The 25,745-nt window shown below is 42.4% G+C and overlaps 1 protein-coding gene across 1 annotated transcript in view; it reads left to right on the top strand.

Moving 5' to 3' along the window:
• The first annotated feature begins 8,175 nt into the window (after nt 1-8,175).
• ANAPC11 (anaphase promoting complex subunit 11) overlaps nt 8,176-25,745 on the top strand; it is a 50,280-nt gene continuing 32,710 nt past the window's right edge. The window contains exon 1 of the mRNA XM_084837827.1: nt 8,176-8,186. The gene's annotated coding sequence lies outside the window, so the exon portion shown is untranslated. The remainder of the gene's footprint in view (nt 8,187-25,745) is intronic.

Here is a 25,745-nt window from a genome sequence, read left to right on the forward strand (position 1 = left end):
CCTAGTAAAAATCCAAGACTGCTATACAGAGATCACTTATGTGGGGAAAAATACAGTGTGAACATGTTTTTTATTTGGAAATAAGGCCCACTGATTTCAGTGTGGCTTATTCCCAGGTGAGTGTGTATAGGATTGCGGCTTTTATCAACCTAATATAAGAAAATGGTGGATACCAATGAAACCTAGCTTTTTTTTCAACTAGTAGCCTCATATAATGATCAGAAAGGATTTTATTAATTCAAGCATAAGAGTCTAAGGTTACAATTCTATGCATGGTTAGACAGGAAAAAAAATCCCAACCCCCAGCATTCCCTAGCTGTCCATGTTGCTTGGGGAATGCTGGGAGTTGTAGGACTTTTTTCATAGGATTGCACCCTACCTCTATTTTAGCAAGGTGCAAACGGTTTACAGTACATCTCCACTTTACAGTTTGCCTGTGCCTTTAAGCTGCCAAACTAAACCAACAGAAGTAATACATGTAACAAAGGAAAAGGCAGTTTGGGGGATTTTACATCCAAATGCCTCCTGCAGCAATGAGATTAATCCACGTTGCTAATTTGTTTCCAAATTCTTCCCTTTCTAGTTAAACTGGTTGTTGGTAACTTGTGCAATGCTATTTTTTGTAGTGATGGGTTCAATGGAACTATAGCCTTAAAAGGAGTTACCTGCGATATTTGTAGTGTGTGTAGCTTAACTATCTCCTTCCTCCCCTTCCTTTAAGTATACATCTTAATTTGGAGGAAAAACAATAGAATAACAGAGGAGAGAAAAGTGATTTTACATCTGACTTAGGGCACATTCCTCTTTCCTGGTCCATAAAGCACAGCTGAGTTTCATTTTTTCCGTGCTATTGTACAAAGTTCACAACTCCATTCCTGGGATCGGTGTTGGCCCTAGAACATATTTTAGCACTACTTGCCAGGCTCAGCCTTGGCTCCTAGACCATTTCCTACTGATAATAAGAAGGATAAGAAAGGGGTTTTGAAAGTGACACTTCAGAAGTGATTTTTTATGTATATAACTTTCAGCCTGATCCCATGCATGTTTACTCAGAAGGATGTCCCACTTTTCAAAGCGACTGCTGCCTTTTAGTCTTAGTTGCCAAAGCTGCTCATGCCTAGCTAAACTCCCACCCTCTGCTATAAATAAAGCTGATTAAAATCCAGATGAAGAAAGAACCTCTAAGAACTCTGGTAAACAATATAACTACTCTGAAGCTTGAATAATGACCACAAAATCTAGAGAATCCCTGTTTTTGATCCTGGCTAATCAGAGCAGAGCTGAGATGCACAAAGCTTACCTAGGCCTTGTAGAATGTAAATGTTATATTGGAAGTACCATCCCTTCATTACTAAAAATCAGTTTTTCTGACAGGATTGGAAGGTGGTCCATGTAATTATGCTTAAAATGCTGGGTATTAAACAGCAAGCTGGCTGTCCTGTTAGATCAGAAATATCAACATCAAGATCAGATAGGTCATTGTGGAATAATCATGATATGAAGGAAAAAGTGTCTCTTCTGTAATAAGAGGGAAGAAAGGAAAACATTGGTATCAAACTTTGTGGACAAAATATCAAAAGATAAATATATAGCTCAAGGTATATTTGAAAGTGGTATCGCTCTTTCCATAAACTGGCAATTAATTCTGGACTACTGCAAACTTAATTCACCCATCATACAAGTTATTGGCACATTACTGCTTATCGCATTAGCTTTTATGTAGAGTGTATGACAGAGTACAAGCAATGTTTATTCAAAAGATTGGTCAAGTAAAATCACTGACTCTGATGGTAGAGGTATACAAGTATACTGTATACAAGGAGATCCTTTATTAAGCATTATGTGTGCAACAAGTGAACCAATATTCCTGAAAGAAATCCTGATTATATTCCTGATAGAAATAAATTTGCTATCAAATCTTCTCATCATACAGATGAATATAGAGCCAATTTACTGACTGAAGATATTAAAAGTGCATGTCCCTCCAGCTTATGAACCCTTGTAACTGTTAGTGTTAGTTGCTTGTTTAAAATATTTATAAGCTGCCTTTTACAGTAAATCCTTCCAAGACAGGGTGCAACAAAACTGAAAACCACAAAGCATATTAAAGTAAGAACAATAAAAACAATGATAAAATCAGAATTAACAGTTAAAACCAGACAGTTACTATATAGACAGATGTCTAACTCAGTTATAGGCCAAGGTAAACAGGTGAGCCTCTGCAGCCCGCTTTAAGGCCTCTAATGATGGGACCTGGTGGACAGAACCTGCTCCAGCTGGACTTTTACGCTCTCCCACAAGCCCATCTACCTACCTCCGACTATTTCCTTGCGGAAAGGTTTTCAGGAAAGAAGGGGGCAGGCAAAGAAGACATCAGGGCCTGCTCCAGCAGGGCTGCTGTCTTCCCCTGCACAGGATCTTCTATAACATGTAGCTTTGTGGGAAAGGTCCTTATGAATTGTTCCATTATAATATTCATTGTTCCCTGGGAGGGCAGCTGAGGGGCCATGGGATGCTGCCGATCTCCTTCTGCCACCTGACAGATGTGGGGGTGGCGATGTGCTGCCCAGGAGGGAGGTCCCCTGCCAGAGGTCTCCTTGGTGCAGCTGCAGAAAGCACTAGTAGCGCTGTCCTGATGGCCATTAGGCCAGACACTGGGTATGGCAGGGAGGCCATGCGTCTCTAGGTTCTTGTGTTCCCTTGTTTTCTCAACATGCCATAAAAAGATCCTAAAGCTATGCCAGCCCTGGAGCTGGTATAGTTCATTCCCGGCCATTGGCCATAATGGGAGGGGGTGGAGACAAAAGGGAACTTTTGGCTTCTGTGAGCTGGCTGGACTCTGGATACAGTGGTGCTCTGCTGTGGATCTCTACCATTGAAGAAAATGAAGTGGCCTACACTGTCCTTGCCCATAAATGTATTGGTAAAGCCATTGTTCGGTGAAAGAGAATGTGGCTAAAGTAATTCTGAATCAGATTTAACTCAGTCTGAAATGGACCTAATTCAAGTAGCAGTGCAAATGATTCTGCAGCTAATGAAAGTGAAACTGGACATGCTCCAGAGACGTTGGTGGAAGAAAGTTAAACTATTGAAGTAGTTGAGCAGAAAATGGCCCATCGATCATGCACACTTCCTGGGAGTGCTAAAATGAACATCAACTGTTTCCAGTGCCTTCGTTGGTGTCTTCAATTTAAACAATGTAAAAGAAGTACATGCTATTGTCTTTAAATTTGCAAAGATTTTCTAATAAAAAATGTCCACATAAAGCTTTGAATTGGGTTGAATATAATATTTAAACCACATTAGCAGAGCAATTCTGTGGACAGGGCAAAAGGGAGAGCATCTGTGGTGGAAGTAGCCCCATTTCTTATGCTCTGCCAGCTTGATACAGACAAGGAGGGGCAGGGAGCTCTGTTGCAGTGCGGGGGGGCATGTTGAGGGAACAAGGGAGATTTGGATCCTGTGGATTCAAAGCTGCCCCAACCCATCCTTGGAACACCCTGTTTCAAGCCCTGCCACTGGTAGTACATCTACAACCGTGGAGCTTTCTGTAGACATACTGGGTAGTGGGGGTTAACTGGGGCAGAAGGGCAGTCCTGCTAGCAGAGCATACTTCTGTTGTATCTAAGGGCCCCTCAGCTAGCTTTTGGCCTGTTTTAAGATTGGTCTGTTGGCAAACTTTATTCCCCCCACCCCAAGATTTATGGCTCCTGGAACATAAGGTTAATTTATGTTTACTTGATATAAGTCTGTTCTCTGTTTAGGACTTCTGAAAGTTTTCCCATTCAAAATCTTCTGAAAAACCCACATTCACTGTACTGAAATGGTGATCTCAGCAGGAGTGCTAAACTCTCTCTTACTCTTGAGTGATCCCAATTAGGGGCTATTAGCAGCTGGGAAACTGATCCCAGCAGCATCAGGACTGCTATGGGGGGGGGGGGCTAAAGACTCTTCCCCTGCCCTAGCAGCCCCATTGGGATCATTGTCATAGTACTGCTAATAGCAATGTTGGAACAGTGGTCTCTTCTCTGCAGCTCAGGTGACGAGTTGGCTTGTAGGGAAAAGTAGGTGGGGCTTGACGGGCCTCACAGGGAGCAGTAGAAGGTCACATGTGGGCTGTAGGTTGCTCACCTCTGCTGTACAATAAGTGTTTAAGAAATAATAGAGCATAAACTTCAGTTATTTTTAAAAAACTGACTTACTATGCTGTTAGTTCAACCAGGGGACTTAGCTAGCCTAAAAATCATTTAATTTTGTACTGGTCAACTGCTTTAGATACAGTTTAAAAATACTAGAACTGGTCTATTAAAATATAATTTCTATTTAATCTTGCAGATTATGGTAAGAGGGACTGTAAGAATCAATTAGTGTAGCCTGCTAGAGCTTCAGTTTGTGACCCCTGATTTGCTGTGAGGCGTGGGTATTCAGTGCAGAATGGGTGGAATGAGAGGGACAACAGCATTAAATTTCTGCAAGTACAGCAGCAATCCAGGTTAAAAAAATTAGTGCAGTGTAACTCAACAGTGCTTTATAAGCACACACCCAGAGAGAGTATTTTGGCAGGCGCTTCATGGTACCTTTGACATATAGATTAAGCAACTTTATTCCATCAGATGCAACAAATCAAATATACAAAAATTTGGAAGGATTCTAGCTTTAACAGGTTTCTCATCAAAATATTCCTAATCGGAGTATCAAATTTAAATAGAACACTACTGCATAAAATCAAACTGATGATTTAGCCGCAAACAGAATGGGAGAGACCAAAGTGCATTCATTACAAAGAGCCAGCTTCTTGGGGTGGGGCGGGGCGGGGCGGGGCGGGGCGCTCAAATTAATTCCAGTTAAAAGTTGGTTTTGGAAAAAGACCCTTTGGATAGTTGCATAGTGGTCTAGACTACATTTAAATGTTCTTAATCTGGAATGAGATGGTTCTGTAGGGCAGATAGTAAAACCAATTCACTCTAGAGAGTATGAGTGAGGCTTGCTTTGAACAGCATGTCAAACTCCTCCAGTGCTCACCTGCATTTCCATTATGCTGCTGTTAACCCACTCTTAGATGTGGGTGTGTTTCCGTCAGCCAAGTTTTTATAGTTGTGTGCACACAATTCTCTTTCTTAATCAGGGTGTGTAGACCTGGCATAGGGAGGAGAGAGAAAGCCTGTTAGACTTGGTACAACTGGGACACGTCATCACTGGCTCTCAGCTTACTAGTGCCCTTTCTGGAAACACCAGCCAAAGACGATCCAGCTCAAAGTCCTACTTGTCTGTCTGGCTGTGTTTAGGGGACAATGGGCCAACCTCCTGAGCAAGCACAGTATCTTAACAACCATGCTGCTTACTCCACTTAGTGGGAAAACCGGTAGGGCTAAAATGTGGGCAAGCCCTGACTCAGAGGTAATAAAGAGGTGAGAAAAGTTCTTATTTCAACCTGAAGAAGCCAGTGCAGCAAAAGGGACTATCATCTGATTAAATGCAAGAGAGAGGTAGGAGTTGAGCATTTAGAACAAGCAGGAGTGATGTAAAGGCAGGCAGCCCACTAGTTCTGTCTGGTGCCCTGACTCGCCATACCAGGGACTCAATAACCTTTTTGCTACCTGCCTGGGACTGCAGAAACACAGTGTTAAGCACCTACCAGGATACAATTCATGGCTGTGTTCAGCTTAGTGGTCACATGCAGAACAGGCCTGATTTAGAGCTTGGTTCATTTTTTGGCTTGCCTATCAGTCTTTGCCATGTTACTCAAGAGTAAGCATCCATAACTTCAGTGTAACTTCGAAGCTAGTATGCTTAAGAGTTCCAGTCTTCAGAGATAAATAGTGCAGATTGGGTACCTTGTACTTTACCATTGTTTCCCTAATGATAAAAGCCCATCCAAGCATAAGACAAGTTATTCAGCTGCATTAAGCTAATCATTTTCCTTTTCCTTTATTCGGGCAAACCTATAAGTTGAGCAAATATTTCTGGGGCAATATTCCCCGTCCAGGAGAGCACCATCTCCTCCTTTTCCCTTCCTCAGCATTTGTTTCCTGATTGTGAAAATCTAAACGAGTTCCCCATGCTGTGGCTTCCTCCTTTCTGGGCAGACGTGTCCCATCCTGTTAGGTTACAGCCCCAGAGCCAGGGAAAGAAGCCACTTGTCAGAAAGCCTGAGCTGGCTAGCTGCAATTGGTTGAACTTTCCAGCCCTTTACCCTGGGCTGGGCTTGGCCCAAGGGAGCAGAAGGAGAAAGCAGTTTTATTTCTGCCTGGTTTTGTTGTTATCTTGCTCTTCCTAGGAGTAAAGTAGATTCCATAAAAGCAAGCCCAGGATAAATAAGGTTTGCTTATCAAGCTGGTGGAGAGTGGGAGGAGGAACACACAGATGTTCCACAAACAGTCCAAGCAAGAGCCTTTTATTGGGTTGATCCTGGGTTTCCTTATATCTGCAAGCAACCTTGTGTTCCACCCTTCAACCTCAATCACAACCAGTCTGGGTCGTTTTACAACCTTCCATTGCAGTTTGTGTATGCACTGCTGCTGTGGTTTTGACATGACTTAAATGTTTTTATAATAGCTGTGTAACTGGAAAAATCTGTTTTTAATACTTGCTTTCTCCTTGCTTGGCTCTGGTTTTATCTTGTTTTGACATCTGTTCTGCTCCACTGGTGTTTTTCTTTGTGTGTGTTTTTTTAATGTTAGTGGTTCTGTTTTTATCTAGGTTTCATCATTATTGTTAGCTGCTCTGGAACCCTTTGGAGTGGAAGAGCAGGGCAAAATGTAAAACAATCCAACAGATTGCTTTCCCCATTTCTGTGCTGGGGAAGGGTTGAACCCGTTGAATGGCTGTTTCATACAGCTGTTAAAGACATAGCAGCCCTTCCATAAAAAAAAAGATGAGAATCCTACAAGCCTGTAATACATGAAAGCACACATACGCAAGAGTTTGCTAAACAGGGACAAGGCCAGCAGTGTGGTGAATAAAGAGTTGCATGCATGGTAAACATAAGTGAGGCTTAACATATTGAGAAGCTGCAGTTTGGAGTTAGAAAGACAATCTAAATGGCAGTGGAGGCTTGGAGCCACCAGCCTCTACTGCTAAATGGGACTCTGTGTGTAAATCTTTCTAGGTTCTTTCCAAAGTAGTAATCTCTGACCACTGCTCCTCCAATTCCTGTGTTAGGAACACAGTGTGACCTAGAATTTACTATATTTGTTTTATTTCAGTCTGACATGCCAAAATTAAGCAGGTGACACTTTCCCCATCACTTCATTGCCATACTAGGAAAACATTTTATGTACATAATTTCTGTGTGCCAGGCTACTTTTAAAGGTACAGAGGCAGACGCATTTCCAACTCACTTGTTGAAAGTGGAAATATATCAGAGGTTGAATTGAATTAGCCTGAATTTATCTCTGGACAACTGATGGTGTAAACTAGACTCATTGTATATTTCCAGCAACTATCAGTGGAATCCTGTCCGTGTCTATTCAGAAGTAAACCCTCTTGCATTCAACAGGACTTATTTCCAGCTAAGTGTGTATAGGATTGCTGCCTGTGTGTTTCAGCCCAGAGCAAGGCACTATGGGCACAAGCAACATGCCACTCCCTGCCTCTTCCACCATCTCTTGGTTAGCCCAGGAAATTGTGAGAGTTCAGATCAGAGTGGTAATAGTACACAGAAGCACAAAGAAACCAGGGTCACAACAGCTGAAGCAAAACCCACTCCTCTGCTGTAGGGCAGGTCCTTTATATTTTCTGTAACTTACAGCCTCCTGATCCTAACCACATTTACTCCAGATGTGTTGGATTACAACTTCAAGCATCCCCCAGCCAGCATGGATTGCAACTCCCAGCATCCCCAAGTCAGGGGGGCACCAGGCTGGAGAAGGTTGCCCTAGGAAATGTGCTTTGAATTTCAGTGCTTGTTTCACATTGCCCACAATGAATTTATCTTGCATCATTTTCTCCATCCCTGCATCAGTTATCTAATACAAATATTTCTCCCCTCTGGGTGTGCAAGCATTGGGCTAGTCACAGTAACAGGGCTGTACTTTGGAATGGCTAGGCAAGGGTCATTTCTGATGCCTGGAGTAGCTGTGATTATCCCATCTCTCACAATAGGTGCGCTATTGGATAGGTGTGCAAATCTGGAACAATACGACTGTGAAAAAGCAAGGCAAAAGGGAGCAGAAAAAGGAAGCCAGGTAAGCAATAGTGGAAGGAAATAATTGGCTCTGCCAGTATAACATGTTACAATGTACAATTTGCAGGATTTGTGTTCACAGCATTTTCATTGCTCTAAGTTAAAAGCAGAGAAATGTATCCCTTGTATTGTCACAAGGGACAACTCCAAATTCTATAGGCCTACAACCCTGGTGAATGTTCCTTGCACTGCAAGTGTTTGCACTGATTGGGGTAGGGCATGAGGGTAATACCAAGTCAGGCAGGGCATCTTGTACACACAGTTTCTCTGCAGCTTAGAGAGATAAGGGAACTTTGGGCAGGTGGCATTTTTTGCAGCCTTTCTCAGCTCAGCCCTGTCAAGGCTATGCCTCTGAGCCAAGGAATGAGAGCAACTGCTCTTAAGTTCTTTGGGACCAGAGCCAGACATTTACACACACATGCACACACATAATTAATGAGCCTGAGTTCCAGTGTTACCAGAGAGAGAGGTCTACCTTCTCTCTCCCCCACCATTCATAATTGTTTACTTCTTAGGGTTTGTTTTGGTTTCAGCTAAAAAGCTGCAAACACTCTAGCTGTTGCTCATAGAGAAGGTGCTCAAACCTAGTGGCCTTTGACATTTTTTTCTGATCCAAGGCCTGTCTTCCATCTAACTGTTTTAACCACTTTCCAAATGGCTATGAGGTTTATGTAGAGAAAGGCTGTTGTTTTCTTGTTCACTGTTTATGATAATGCTTGAAAACGTTAATAAAAAGAGATTTTAAAAACCCTATCATACATATTTTAATGTTGTATCTTACATACTCATTTGTTACCTTTAATTGCTCCATCTCTCCCTCCCTTGCCTTCAATCACTGTTTGCCATCTCTCCCTTTAAAAGATAGTGCCGGTGCTGCTGCAGTCCACCTCAGATAAGATTGTGTGACCTAGCAGTTGAAAACCAGCACTCTGTCACCTTGATAACTTAATTACCCAAAGGTACTGAACACAAATAGGTAAAATATAGGTTGTCTGCTGAGTATCACGTCACCAGGTCAGCTATTTGGCCTCATGGAAGTGACACCACAATCACCCGGAGGAGAGTGATAATAAGGGGCACAGGGTTGGGTAGGCTCATTTATATTACTAAATAAATGTTGATTGTTAAGCAAAGAGAAATGTGATTTGGCACTAAACGTAGTTTGATACAGTTGAAGGAGGGTGATAAAGAATTAAAAATTACCACTTGGTTAGCCCAGCCTTCCCCAACCTGGTGTTCTCCAGATGTGTTGGACTGCAACTCCATCAGCCCCAGCCAGCATAGCCAGTGGTCAGAAATGCTGGGAGTTATCATCTAAAACATCTGGAGGGCAACAGGTTGGGGAAGCCTGGGCTAGGGAAACGGGCATGGTTGGTGGTTCTTTGTCATTTGAGGGGATTGCAAGTATAAAGCTTGACTGTACAGTTAAATACTGGTTAGTAAGGCAATCAAAAATCAGTGGAGGAAAAGGGTTAGTGAGAAGAAAGGAAAGACACATGGAGTAACTGGAAGGAAAAAAGCTACCTGAAGGATGTTTGTGAGAAACGCCCTAGGGGAAAGCAGAAAGGAGTTGATGGCTGGTCTTGAGGAGACAGAGCAGAACTGACAGTGCAATCCTAAGTGGGGTTGCACGTGTATGTAAGTACATGTGTGTGTGTGTGTGTGTAAGTGGCAGATCTTCTGCCACTTCCAAATCCCAAGTAGCTCACACCAGCCATTGTGGGAGTTGTATGGTGGGCAGACTCACTATTTCCCCTTCCTGTGCGGTTTCATTTTTCCTTCCTTTCCCCCCACCCCAGTTCCAGTAGGGTGAAGTAATTGTGCAAGCTCCAGGCTTTGCATAGAGGGGGAGGGCCACAATCCTGAGGCACCCCCAGACAACAAAAGGCTTTCAATGCAGCAGATCCAAGGCCACCTCCCTCCTGCCCCTGCTCCACCTCCAGAGTGGTCCGTTTGGGGGCCTTCTGCCTATTGCTGGTAGTAGATATACTTCCACAGAGCTTTCTGCAAGCATGACTGGGGCCTTTTGGGGTAGAGAACCCCCTCACCAACAAAGGGGGTTATCTGCCCCTCCTAACCCATCCAACGGCAGCCCAAGGGGGCTAGGACCACTCTGCCCATAAAATCTGAGTACCAAATCAAATGCAACAGTTTGAAATGACTCATCCTAGGCTTAACAGAGAAAGCTTTGATAAAGTATTATTATAATACAGCTAGAAGATTGTGTATTTGTCTGCATTGTATTACCCTGTTCTTCAGCAAAGGAGATCGTTACCTTGTCGTGGTGCTGGAGCTTGAGCACCTCAATGACGTCATGAGCTAAATCATGAAGGGACACCCAAGACAGGAGGGTCATGGCAGAGAGGTCAGACTAAATACGGTCCCTGGGGAAGGAAACGGCAACCCACCCCAGTATTCTTGCCATGAAAACTAAATGGATCAGTACAACCAGAGGTACGTCAGTATACCATCGGAAGATGGGACTCCAGGTCGGAAGATGGTCAAAATGCTACTGGGGAGGAACAGAGGATAAGTTCAACTAGCCTCAGATGTGATGACGCAGCTAGCTCAAAGCTGAAAGGACGGCTAGCAGCCGATGGTGCTGGTGGTGAACGACGAATCCGATGTTCTAAAGATCAACACACCATAGGAACCTGGAATGTAAGACCTATGAGCCAGGGCAAATTGGATGTGGTTATTGGGGAGATGTCAAGATTAAATATAGATATTTTGGGTGTCAGTGAACTGAAATGGACTGGAATGGGCCACTTCACATCAAATGACCACCACATCTACTACTGTGGACAAGAGGACCACAGAAGAAATGGAGTAGCCTTGATAATTAATAATGAAGTGGCTAAAGCAGTGCTTGGATACAATCCAAAAAACGACAGAATGATCTCAGCCATTCTCAGGGTAAGCCATTCTCAGGGTAAGCCATTTAACATCAAAGTGATCCAAATATACGCCCCAACCACAGATGCTGAAGAAGCAGAAGTAGATCAGTTCTATGAGGATCTGCAGCACCTACTGGATAGTATGCCAAAAAAAGATGTTATTTTCATTACAGGAGACTGGAATGCTAAGGTGGGTAGTCAAACGACACCTGGAATTACAGGCAAGCATGGTCTGGGAGAACAAAATGAAGCAGGACACATAGGCTGATAGAATTTTGCCAAGACAACTCGCTGTGCATAACAAACACTCTCTTCCAACAACCTAAGAGATGACTTTATACATGGACTTCACCAGACGGTCGACACCGAAATCAGATTGACTACATCCTTTGTAGCCAAAGGTGGCAGACATCTATGCAGTTGGTAAAAACAAGACCTGGAGCTGATGGACAACTATGACAGAACTATGGACAGAAGTTCGCAACATTGTTCAGGAGGCGGCAACAAAAAATGTTCAGATCATAACTTCTTATTGCACACTTTAGAGTCAGACTAAAGAGAATAGGGAAGACCCACAGATCAGTTAGATATGAGCTTGCTAATATTCCTAATGAATATGCAGTGGAGGTGAAGAATAGATTTAAGGGGCTAGATTTAGTAGATAGGGTCCCGGAAGAACTATAGACAGAAGTTCGCAACATTGTTCAGGAGGCAGCAACAAAAAACGTCCCAAAGAAAAAGAAAACCAAGAAGGCAAGATGGCTATCTGCTGAGACGCTGGAAGCAGCCCAAGAAAGAAGGAAAGCAAAAGGCAACAGTGATAGGGGGAGATATGTCCAATTAAATGCAAAATTCCAGAGGTTAGCCAGAAGAGATAAGGAATTATTTTTAAACAAGCAATGCGCAGAAGCGGAAGAAGATAATAGAATAGGAAGGACAAGAGACCTCTTCCAGAAAATTAGAAACATCGGAGGTAAATTCCAGGCAAAAATGGGTATGATCAAAAACAAAGATGGCAAGGACCTAACAGAAGCAGAAGAGATCAAGAAAAGGTGGCAAGAATATATGGAAGATCTGTATAGGAAGGATAATATCAGGGATAGATTTGATGGTGTGGTCAGTGAGTTAGAGCCAGACTTCCTGAAGAGTGAGGTTGAATGGGCCTTAAGAAGCATTGCTAATAACAAGACAGCAGGAGACAACGGTATCCCAGCTGAACTGTTTAAAATCTTGCAAGATTATGCTGTCAAGGTGATGCATGGCCACATAATGAGAAGACAGGATACCCGGGAGAAGATGCTGATGCTGGGGAAAGTGGAAGGCAAAAGGAAGAGGGGCCGACCAAGGGCAAGGTGGATGGATGATATTCTGGAGGTGACGGACTCGACCTTGGGGGAGCTGGGGGTGGCGATGGCCGACAGGAAGCTCTGGCATGGGCTGGTCCACGAAGTCATGAAGAGTCGGAAGCAACTGACCAAATAAACAACAACAAACATATTACCCTGTTATGTTTGTTGGTTTGTTACATTAAAATATTGTAAGCCTCTGAAGTTTGCATTTTTAATAAAACATACATTTGATTTCATACCCAGTGTGGTTCAAGAACTGGTACACCCCCTATGCTCAGTAAATTCTCTGTGCTATCTAATTTAACAGGTATTGTCTTTTGCAGACAGAAGACCTGAGAAATAACTAACTGAAGTTATTAATGATGATGATGATGATGATGTTACAGCACCTTAAGCGGAGACAAGGCATAGTTATATACAGCAGTAGCTGCCTTTGTGTGTCTAAGGGAGCAACTATGAGTCTTTGTTCAGTAGAAACTGGACACAGATGTGTCTCCAGTGCAGGATCTTTTATCTGCTCAGCAGGACATGAAATGTCATAGAATATATTTGGAAAGGGATGGTGTCCTTGTCGTAATGGACAAAGCACCCTGCCAACTGTCATACACATAGCTAAAAGAGCTATAATCATGTAGACCTAACAGCAGATATTGGGCCCAGAATAAAAGACAGGTAACAGAGGCTGTGGGCATGTTTAGCGTGGCTTCTTTTGGAACAGCCACATTACCCATGAAAACATGTTTCCTGCATGCAAGGGCTGTCCCTACCACCACCACCCCTGAAAAAATTCAGGCTGGATCAGAAGGAACATGATCTTTTCTTGCTGTTAGCACTAGGTTGAGCTATGATGTAACAAAGCCAAGGCCTTGTTCCTCTTCTAGGCAAGAATGTAGCCGTTAACTTCTTAGCTTGATCAATAACTGACTCTTTTGGAGCACCACCAAAGGAAACTAAGCAGAAAATGGTAAAGGCCACAGGAAATGAGCAAAGGTTCAAGTTAAGTTTCCCGCTATTGCAAAATTGCATGTAACACAGATAAAATTCTTAGGAAATGTTTTTTTAAAAAATAGTACTGTAAGCACCTTTGGACTTTAGACACGTATATTGAATTCGTACAGCACCTCATCCTGCTATAACATCTCCAAGGGGAATATTCGGATCTGTACTCATGCTTCTGTGGGGATTTGTTGTTCTTGTTGTTCAGTCGTGTCCGACTCTTCGTGACCCCATGGACCATAGCACTCCAGGCCTTCCTGTCCTACGCTATCTCCCGGAATGTGCTCAAGTCCATATTCATTGCATCGGTTATGCTATCTAGCCATCTCATCCTCTGCCGCCCCCTTCTCCTTTTGCCTTCAATCTTTCCCAGCATCAGGGTCTTTTCCAGTGACTTTTCTCTTTGCATTAAGTGGCCAAAATATTTGAGCATCAGCTTCAGTATCTGTCCTTCCAATGAGCACTCAGGGTTGATTAAGACCTTTTCCAGTCTTGTGGCCACTGTTGAGTGTTCCAAATTGAGTGCGGCACTTTAACAGCATCATCTTCTAGGATCTTAAATAGCTCAGCTGGAATACTGTCATCTCCGCTAGCTTTGTTGTTAGTAATGCTTCCTAAGGCCCACTTGACTTCACTTTCTAGGATGTCCGGCTATCTGTGGGGATATGAAAACTTTAATTCCGGACTTCGGCTGGGACCGATGTTGCTCTGGCAGCTTCCCACGGATCTCCATGGGAGCTTTCTCAAACAGCTTTTTAAAAGGTTGAAAAACCTTTTCATCTCCCCCCTGGAATTGAAAGGGGGGACAACATCTTGGAGAAAAGAAACCCCCATGAGGTAGTGTGGAGGGGGCTGGATACCAGGATATCTTCTCAGAGCTTTACCAATGCAAAAAGCTGTACTGAGACTCCTATTTTATAGGAGAAAACAGGGCTGATGTGTCCCATAATAATATATGCTTTAAGAAATAACAACCTCTGAGGGACGATTTAAGAAAAGTTAACAATATTTGAGAACATCTGAGGACCTGTAAGATCTGTTTGAGAGAAACATGTCTGTGCTGAGGAGAAGAAGGGAGCTGGCATCTACTCCCCCCACATCCTCTGTGTCAAAAGTGTCGAAAAGCGAAGATATAGGGAAATTATTTAAGCTGATAAAGACTTTATCTTTGCAATTTACGGAACAAGTCAAAAGGCCGGATTTAATCCAAAATTCTATCACTGGCCTGCAAGGAGCTGTAAATTTAATTAATGCATCACAGCAAAAAGTGGAGATGAAAATTAATGAGCTTGAAGACCAAGTGGCAGGGAATGAAACTACAACACAAATTTGTTTTAAAAATATCTCTGATAGAATCTCTCAACTAGAGGCCTTCACGACAAGATCCAATGTATGTATTATTGAGATTAAAAATCTGCCTAATTATGTAAAAGTGCCTATTTTTGTGGATAAACTTTTGCATGAGATACTCCCTATTCCATCTGATTATTTACTTGATATTGAGCAGGCATTTCATGTGCCAAATGCTAAAGGGACTGATTACATGATCACAGCTCAATTTGCAAAAGTCTCCACAAAGAATTATATCCTGCATTTGGCAAGGGAAGCTGGAAGCCTTTCCTGGAAACAGGATAAAGTTATGTTATTTCCAGATTACATCAAAGAGGTGGCGAATAAAAGAAGGCAATTTATCAAAGCAAAGAATATGGCAAAACAAATGAACTTACAATATTACTTAAAATATTCTGCTACACTTTGTATTGTGTTTGAAGGTCAGATGAAGTTTCTAAAACATGAAATGGCGGAGGCATGGCTTAAAGTAAAAATGCGTGAGAATTCTGTTACAACCCCATGAACTGGAATCTTTAAACAAGCTTTGTTAACTGTTTGTGTTTAGTCTACATGATTCAGGCTAATTCAGAAGATAAATTCTGAATTTATCTTCTTATATATTTATATTTATATTTTTATATTATATTTATATTGGTTTATATTATAAACCAATATAAATTATATTTATATTTAATATATTTATATATATAATATATTTATATTATAAATTTATTATATTTATATTGGTTTACTCTTTCATCTTTTTTTTTCTTGCTTTTTAAATATTTTTTAATTTTAAAATAGATAATATATCTAGTATAAAATATATTACTGATGGTTGAAGGTTTATGTTAAGTTTTATTATTATGTAATACTATATACATATATTTATTATTACTAATAATATAGGCTTTTGGGAATGAATTGTAGACTTGTTTCCTTGATATAAGATTGATGATATATGATATAGAAATGTAAGGTTGTTTATTAAACTGTAAGATTGTTAGGGTTATATAGTTTTTAAAATAGAATGGCATCGGAGACCAGGGGGTGTTGAAGTTTAAACTCAATTCTTTAAGGGGAAGGGGGAGGGGGAGGGATTTTTTTTCTTCTTCACTTCCTTTCCTCCTCCCTTTTTCCTTTTTCCCCTCTTTTTTCTTCTCTCTTTGCTATTGTGGTGTCCTCATCAGAATATTGTATTGTTGGGAAATTGAAGTATTGATTAGGTTGTTGGTAATTTTGGTGTTATTTCATTTAATATATATATATATATATATATATATATATATAAAAAATTTAATTCCATGACCCCACCTACCTTCATTTTCAGTCCATATGTCAGGTCTGCTCTCCAGTACACATTCTTGAGGCTGGCAGCAGAGGTAGCAATAACCAATAGACTTAAAAGTATTGGGGTTTAGGAACAGATTTGGGCTCTGGTTCACTTGAGGCAACTTACCACTGAGCTGTCTATTGAGTCTACTGAGGCTTTCTTTTTCTTCAGCTTTTCACAAGAATATCCTTTGTTCTCATTGCCTAAACTGGGGGTTTCAGGAAAAGGCAGACCACCAGATTCCATCCTGTGTAGCACAGATCTGGATGTTGTATAGATCCTAGACCACCTAGGTTTTAAGGCAGTTCAGCTTGAGTGCTCCTTTCCCTATATTACCTGCTTAGATACAGTCACCTCAGTCCAGCTTAAGGGCACATGTATACCAAAGCAGACCTCCATGTGGCTCTCCCTGGCTGGCTGAAAAATCACATGTGCACGTGGGTGCTGCTCAGCTGTTCTTCTCCAATCTGGCTGCATGAATGTAAGACCCCAGTCAGAAAAATAGCACCAATAGCAATAGCACCAATCATTTGTTTGTGGCTAGTTGCATTCAGTTTGCCTGAATAGACTGAAGGTGTAAATGGCCTAGGATGGCTGGCTGGGGATGCTGGGAGTTATAGTCCAACACATTTGGAGGGCGCCAGGTTGGGGAGACTGTGGTACACTGTTAGTTTTACAGGTCTATTGTAAATCACCTCAAGTGCTCATTGAGTGGAGCGGTGATTCAGAAATACATTAAATAATAAAGACAAGCTGGCAACCCGAGCCCTAATTTGCTAGCAGACTTCATATGCTACCAAGAAGTTTCAATAAGGGTAGTTGTATCGGTCTGTTGCAGCAAAGACGACAGAAAGAAACCTCAAAGACTAGTTGTAACATGAGTTTCCCCAGGTATCTGATGAGGTAAGCTCTTGCTTATGAGAGTTCATAGTGGGATAAAATTAGTTTTTAAACTGCAATTGGACCCTTGGGAATCTTCCCTCAAGAGCTGTAGTAGGGTTAGTGAGAGGGCTTGGATACAACACAAAGCCTACAGCTCGTTGGCTCCTTCTGAGTAAAGTTGACCAAGAGAAGTGGAGAGCAATTTATTTATTTTCTCTGCCCCCCTCCCCTTGTCTGCTGGAAATCCAAGGAAAATCTGCATGAACCTCATAAAAAAGCAGCTATCAGTGTAATCTGTAATAAAAACCAGAGACAAGTGACCCAGGAATAAGTGCAAGGAGCTTATGAGTTCATAGCTCCCATGACACTGCTTTAGCCCAAATTTGGGCTGGTAGAACTAACGCTTGTGACCTTTAGACTCCCCTGCCCCCGCCGAGTCTCTGGATTCTTTGGAGGTGGCAATGTCTCCTCCCTAGAGGTCTATATGATGGGACCGAGCTCACTCTCACTCTGAAACAAAACTGCTTGGACTGGGAAAATCAAAGTTGTTGCCTACCCATTCTACATGCAGAACTGATTCTATTGGCAAGTCTATTGTCACTGAGTTTGATTAATGGTGGAAAGCAATGATGCGTTCCAGCAGGTGCTTGCTATACTGAGGATGCACTGTTAGCAGAAACTCCTCATTAAGAAATGCAAGGGGGTGTTAATTGCAAGGAACCTGAAATTCCTCACACAGTTATGCATTGCTTTATTAGAGTTATATCCCACCATTCTTCTCAGGAGATCAAGGTAGCATCTCGGATCTTCTCCCCCTCCCAGTTTATCCTCACAACCACCCTTGACATAGGTTAGGCTGAGAGATGTGACTAGTCCATGGTCACACAACTTAATGGCAAAGTAAAGATTTGAACCCAGGTCCGAGTCTGATGCTACCCAGTACACTACACTTGCAATGGCAAGACAGATACTGAGAAATAAAAACAAATGGGCTTGTGGCATCTTAAAAGATGAACAAATGTATTATGGTATAAGCTTCCATAGGCTACAGCCCACTTCATCAGATGTGTGAAGTGTTATCCTCAGTTGCAGATATATATTGCACACACATGGGTGAGCACGGGGAATGGTAAGGAGTGAGGGTAGAGGGAAACAAAATGCAGAAAGTACAGAAAGTGATAATTAGCACACCAATGCAAAGATGTCTGTTATTACCTGTTTTGTGAAGTGCCACTGTTAGGAAGGTAATTATCACTGTACTTTCTACATTTCAGTTTCCTGTGACCTCACTGTTTACAATCCCTGACCCCCCCCCCGAAAAAAAAAACCAGGTGTGTAGAATATATACTGCAACTGAGGTATTTCCTCTGGAAATTGGGAAATGAAAAAAAAAGAGAATGGGATGACAAATTTGCATGAAATGCCATTATAGATGCCAACTGTTGGGTACAAGGGTGCACTTCCAATGTTCCTTTCCCCTTTCTTAAGGGCAGCAGTGTTCTCCTTCTACCCAGCTCAACAGCCGTTTCATTGTGATGCAAATACCTCACTACCGCAAAGCAGGCCAAAGGTTTAGAAAGCCGAACTCACGAAAGAGCCCCTAAGCCAGTCTCTGCTTGAAAATCACTAGAGAAGCAGCTGCTTCCTGTTATCGCCTTTCCTTGACGAGAAGCAATTGCACGGGCTTGAACGCGCTCTCCTGCACCCTCTGCTGGTCTTCTAGGAAACAGCGAAGTTTTTACATTGCCATTTTGGTCCTAGATAGTTTACAGATGGTGAGGAGATCCTTCTGGATCTTGCCTGGATGTGTGCATTTGTCCCAGTAATCCAAGAGTAGCAGTTGGCCTGGCTTTAGCAAATATTTCTGGCCTTTCACCTTTCAATCCATAGACAGAATGAAACATTGATACAAGCTTACTCTATTAGTATCAGGGGATACATTTCTTCAGCGTAGATTCGTTCTATAATTCAGTTTATATATTCTTGATGCAATCTTTGTTTTCCTTTCAAATATGAAGATATGGTTGAGAGCTATCTTAATTAAGTCTTTACTATTGTTGCTGATACAGCCAAGCAGCTCAACCTTCAGGTTTTCAAATGGTCATGAGTAAATGTTTGTTTTCTATTGTTCTCTCTCTCTCACACTCACACACACACACACCCCTACCTCAACTGCCCATTACAATAGGTCAAGGAGGGCAGGCTGCCCAGTGGCGAGCTTGCCACCCTCAGAATGCCATGGTCTTCTGCAGTGCTTTACTTTCCCCCACATAAATATGAAGGGGAGGGGGAGCAAACAGGTTTCATTTAGGGCTCAAATCATTGGCAGCCTTTTCAGGCCATTTACTTCTTTCCTAGTAAATACTATGTTTCTTGCTGAAATCTGTGACAGAATGCAAATAGGCTGCATGTGGGAGGAATATTTCCCCTCTGCCCAGTTCTAGTATCCCCATATGTCAAGGGCAGATTTTATCCCTAAACAAACTATGATGATAATCCATGGTGTGTGTCTATCACAGAACTCACCCCTACTATATCATAGACAGATAGGAAACTGGGGTCAAAGAAGTCAAAGCCAGAGTTGGCCCAAAACAGTTTGTTGCCTGAGATGGAACAGCAAATGGCACCCCACCCTCAAGTCATGGTCATAGTGCCAAAGCCTGGCCAAGTTATTTTGGCGCCTGAGGCAGGACAGCCCACGCTCCTTGAAAGTGAAGATAAAACCTCCAAATAGTTGTACAATCTGTTCTCCTTTCATGACAAACAAAACTAGATTCCTGAGGTGGCTGCCTCACTTTCCCTAATGGTAGAGCCATCCATACATTGCAAGGATACACATGTAGCCAAAGATACCCTGGCTTCTTAAGAATCCCAAAGGAACAGGACATTTGTACATCTCTCCCTCAGAATAAGGGACATAACTTTATTCCACAGAATGGTTTAGTCAGCAGCTCACTCATTCGCCTTATACATCAGCTTATCTCCAGAGCAGGGGTGACAAGCCTTTTTCCTGTGGAGGGGTGCATTTCCTCAGGGGGTCATCTGTCAGAGGCTGCATGCCACAGGCAGGCAGGGTTGAAAGCAGCAATAGGTAGAGGCAGAGCCAAACTCAGGTTAGACCACTGCCTTCTGGGGACTGGAAACAAAGCCCTACGAGGACAGCCTGAAAGAACTGGGCACGTTTAGCCTTGAGAAGAGAAGACGGAGGGGAGATATGGTAGTGCTCTTCAAGTACTTGAAAGGTTGTCCCAGAGAGGAAGGCCAGCATCTCTTCTCGATCATCCCACTGGGCAGGACACGGAATAATGGGCTCAAGTTACAGGAAGCCAGATTCTGGCTAAACATCAGGAAAAACCTCCTGGCTGTTAGAGCAATACGACAATGGAACCAATTACCTAGGGAGGTGGTGGGCTCTCCAACACTGAAGGCGTTCAAGACGAGGCTGGACAGCCATCTGTCAGGGATGCTCTGATTTAGATTCCTGCGCTGAGAAGGGGGATGGACTCGATGGTATTATGGGCCCCTTCTAACCTCACTATTTTATGATTCTGTCTTCCTGCCACCCTATCCACCACCACCACCCAGCAGGCTGCCAGGAAAGGGACAGATTGCTCTTGTCAGAGGTCTGTACTGATCACTTGCAAAGGGCTTTTGAAATTAGGTGCAGGCTGCTCATTCCTGCTCTAGAGGCAGGAATAAAGTAATTGTACTTTAGCACAGCACACACAGCTGATTTCCTGTAGCAGTCACGAATGTGCATCTATGCTTGCAGAATGTAAGCTGAGTTTACTAGTATGAACTGGGAATGACTAACTCACAACAGTATCAGAATGGTTTGGGTAGTTCTGTAGCATCTAGAAAGCAGAGTTGTTTAGACGTAATCCAAGACACTCCTGATTGCTAGCAAAGTCTGGAAAAGGAGATATGTATGCTTCTTATCTGAAACATGGCGTATGAATTACTTATAGTAGCAAGCCAGTATTTTTCAGGGATGTAAGGACTTCCCCCTTCCAAGGGTTGTTGAGAGATTTCCAGTGATAACCAGGAACTTTCAGAATGCACTCTCTCTCTAAATGTGTATTAGGTTCTCAGCATATTAAGGCAGCCAGAGCTCCTCTCACAATCTTGGCAGTTAGAAATGCTTGGCGTATGTCACACCAACTAACAGTTTGACCTATTTTCCCATTCCAAATTGATTTTATGGGGAAATCCAGATTTAAGAATGGGAAAGAAAATGTTTTTGTGGCAGACCTGGACAGCTAAAACGATCTTTACCCTGGATCAATTATTGGGTATTGATGAGTTTTTGCTATTTTCAACTTTGTGAGATAAATTTGATTTGCCTGCTACAGCACAATGGCAGTATTTGAAATTGAAACATTTGTTAGTCTCTAGATTCGGTCCTGCTGCTTTTACTGCTTCAGAGTCTCCTTTGCTATTGGAAACACTTATTGAAGCTGACCAGATATATCAACCCACAATTGATATTTTCAAATACATTATCAATGAATAAATATGGTACATGTGGTCTACAGCAGGAATGGACCAGGCAATTGGAATACTCTATTTTGTCTAATCAATGGACCACCATTTTGGCATCTGTATCAGATATCTCTATGGATCTTTGGTTACGCCTTAATCAGCAAAAACTTTTGTTTCAGGTCTATTGGACGCCACATCTCTTTAATAAATGTTTATCAAACTCAGCTAATTGTTGGAGGTGTAATGCTTCTCTTATTCATATGTTTTGGAAATGCCAAATAGTTGCCTCCTTTTGGGAGGAAATTATATGGATAAATTTTGTATTGGAAAGCTCTTTAATATTTACTGATGTAAATGCTCTCTTAAATTATTTATCTGCTGTTTGGAATGTAACACATGGTTAACGTAAAGGGATCCTTCGCGCCCTTTTGGTTGCTAAAAGACTGATACTACGATACTGGAAGCATAAAAGCCCACCGCCTATAATGCAGTGGATTGAAGACTTAACAACACTAGCAACATTTGAAAGCGTAGTATGTAGCCGTAACTTGCAAATGGACTTATATTTGGATATCTGGTCTGCTTTTACTGAAGTTTATGTGTAACCTCTTTCCTTCCTTCCCTCTCTAGAATATTGTAATATTTGAAACTGAGGATTTTAGAATATTTTTAATTTTTTTGGTTTTGTTGTCTTGTTAAAACTCACAATAAAAAATTGATTAAAAAGTGCAGACTGTATTTAGGAGCTAATGCATAAACTTTTGAGATACCCATTGTGCCTGTTTTTACTTGCTGTTTCATCCCCCCCCCTTTACTAGCAAAGTATACCAGAGCTCAGGATACCAAGAAAGATACTCCCTATCCCAGATGGGAGAAGGAAATGGCAACCCACTCCAGTATTCTTGCCAAGAAAACCCCATGGAACGTATCACAAGGCTAAACGATATGATGCTGGAAGATGAGCCCCTCAGGGCATAAGGTGTCCAATATACTACTGGGGAAGAGCAGAGGGAATTTCCAAGTAGCGCCAGAAAGAGTGAAGCGGCTGGGCCAAAGCCGAAAGGACACTCAGCTGTGGATGTGTCTGGTGGTGAAAAGAAAGTCCGATGCTGTAAAGAACAATATTGTTTAGGAACCTGGAATGTAAGATCAATGAATCAAGGTAAGCTGGAGGTGGTCAAACATGAGATGGCAAGATTGAACATCGACATCTTGGGAATCAGCGAACTAAAATGGACAAGCATGGGCGAATTTAATTCAGGTGACCATCATATCTACTACTGTGGGCAAGAATCCCTTAGAAGAAATGGAGTAGCACTCATAGTCAAGAAAAGGGTGGGAAAAGCAGTACTGGGGTACAATCTTAAAAACGATAGAATGATCACAGTACAAATCCAAGGCAAACCATTCAACATCACAGTAATTCAAGTCTATGCCCCAACCACTGAGGCAGAAGAAGCTGAGGTTGATCGGTTCTATGAAGACCTACAACACCTTCTAGAACTAACACCAAAAAAAGATGTCCTTTTCATCATAGGGGATTGGAATGCCAAAGTAGGAAGTCAAGAAATAACTGAATTAACAGGCAAGCATGGCCTTGGTGTACCAAATGAAGCAGGACAAAGAGTTCTGTCAAGAGAACACTCTGATCATGGCAAACACTCTTTTCCAACAGCACAAGAGGCGACTCTACACATGGACATCACCAGAAGGTCAGTATCGAAATCAGATTGATTATGTCCTTTGCAGCCAAAGATGGAGAAGCTCTATACAGTCAGTAAAAACAAGACCTGGAGCTGACTGTGGCTCAGATCATGAGCTTCTTGTTGCAAAATTTCGGCTGAAATTGAAGAACGTAGGGAAAACCACTAAACCATTCAGGCATGACCTCAATCATATCCCTTATGATTATACAGTGGAGGTGAGGAATAGATTTCAGGGATTAGACCTGATAGACAGAGTGCCTGAGGAACTATGGACAGAGGTCCGTAACACTGTTCAGGAGGCAGCAACTAAATCCATCCCAAAGAAAAACAACTGCAAGAAAGCAAAGTGGCTGTCTGATGAGGCTTTACAAGTAGCTGAGGAAAGAAGGGAAGCAAAAAGCAAGGGCGAAAGGGGAAGATATACCCAACTGAATGCAGAGTTCCAGAGAATAGCAAGGAGAGACAAGAAGGCCTTCTTAAATGAACAATGCAAAGAAATCAAGGAAAACAACAGAATGGGAAAGACTAGAGATCTCTTCAAGAAAATCGGAGATCTCAGGGGAACATTTTGTGCAAAGACGGGCATGATAAAGGACAAAGAAGGCAGGGACCTAACAGAAGCAGATGAGATTAAGAAGAAGTGGAAAGAATACACAGAAGAACTATACAGGAAAGATCTGAATGTCCCTGATAGCCATGATAGTGCGGTCACTGAACTTGAGCCAGACATCCTAGAGAGTGAAGTCAAGTGGGCCTTAGGAAGCATTACTAACAACAAAGCTAGTGGAGATGACAGTATTCCAGCCGAGCTATTTAAAATCCTCAAAGATGATGCTGTTAAAGTGCTGCACTCAATATGTCAACAAATGTGGAACACTCAACACTGGCCACAAGACTGGAAAAGGTCAGTTTACATTCCAGTTCCAAAGAAGGGCAATGCCAAAGAGTGTTCAAACTACCGTACAATTGCGCTCATTTCACATGCCAGCAAGGTTATGCTCAAAATCCTACAAGCTAGGCTTCAGCAATATGTGAACCGAGAACTACCAGAAGTACAAGCTGGGTTCCGAAGAGGCAGAGGAACTAGAGATCAAATCGCCAACATTTGCTGGATCATGGAGAAAGCAAGAGAATTCCAGAAAAACGTCTATTTCTGCTTCATTGACTATGCTAAAGCCTTTGATTGTGTGGATCACAATGAACTCTGGCAAATTCTTAAAGAGATGGGAGTACCAGACCACCTTACCTGTCTCCTGAGAAACCTGTACGAGGGTCAAGAAGCAACAGTAAGAACCAGACATGGAACAACCGATTGGTTCACAATTGGGAAAGGAGTACGACAAGGCTGCATATACTTGCCCTGCTTATTTAATTTATATGCAGAGTACATCATGAGAAACACCGGGTCGGATGAATAACAGGTTGGAATTAAGACTGCTGGGAGAATTATCAACAACCTCAGATACGCAGACAATACCACCCTAATGGCAGAAAGCGAAGAGGATCTCAAGAGCCTCTTGTGGAGGGTGAAAGAGGAGAGTGCAAAAGCTGGTTTGAAATTCAACATTAAAAAAACTAAGATCACAGCATCTGGCCCCATCACTTCCTGGCATATAGAAGGGGAAGAAATGGAAGCAGTGACAGATTTTACTTTCTTGGGCTCCAAGATCACCGCAGACAGTGACTGTAGCCATGAAATTAAAAGACGCTTGCTCCTTGGGAGGAAAGCTCTCGCAAACCTAGACAGCATAGTAAGAAGCAGAGACATCACCTTGCCGACTAAGGTTCGTATAATCAAAGCTATGGTTTTCCCAGTAGCAATGTATGGCTGTGAGAGCTGGACTATAAGGAAGGCTGAGCGCTGAAGAATCGATGCTTTTGAACTGTGGTGCTGGAGAAGACTCTTACGAGTGCCCTGGACAGCAAGGAGGTCAAATCAGTCAATCCTAAAGGAAATCAACCCTGAGTGTTCATTGGAAGGACAGATACTGAAGCTGAAGCTCAAATATTTTGGCCACCTAATGCAAAGAGAAAACTCCCTGGAAAAGACCCTGATGCTGGGAAAGATTGAAGGCAAAAGGAGAAGGGGACAGCAGAGGATGAGATGGCTAGATAGCATCACCGATGCAATGAATATGGACTTGAGAATGCTCCGGGAGAGAGCTCAGGACAGGAAGGCCTGGCGTGCTATGGTCCATGGGGTCACAGAGAGTCGGGGATGACTGAACAACAACAACGTTACTGGCAGAGTAAGCAAAATAGCAAAACAATTTGCATAGGGACTCTGCCACATCCAATATTATTAATTGCATATGTAGCCATCCAGCTTTAAATGTGGCATTTTTCGCCCCAACCGCCCTGCATTCCACTCTGCGATTACAGCTGCTAGAACCCATGGCCTTATACAGATCTAGTTCATGTTCTGCATTTCTACACCATCAATACTTTTTGCAGTCCAATACAGTTTCTGGAACTAGCCGACTACTGAAGGTCCAGAGTCCATAGGCAACAAGCAAGGCTTCCATTTACTGCACACACATATGTGCGCATGCACACTTTTTCCGTGCACCTGGTTCCCTGCAT

The sequence above is a fragment of the Heloderma suspectum genome, chromosome 2 (assembly GCF_057233095.1).
Source record: "Heloderma suspectum isolate Gila_16-S chromosome 2, 16-S_ref, whole genome shotgun sequence".
NCBI lineage: Eukaryota > Metazoa > Chordata > Lepidosauria > Squamata > Helodermatidae > Heloderma > Heloderma suspectum.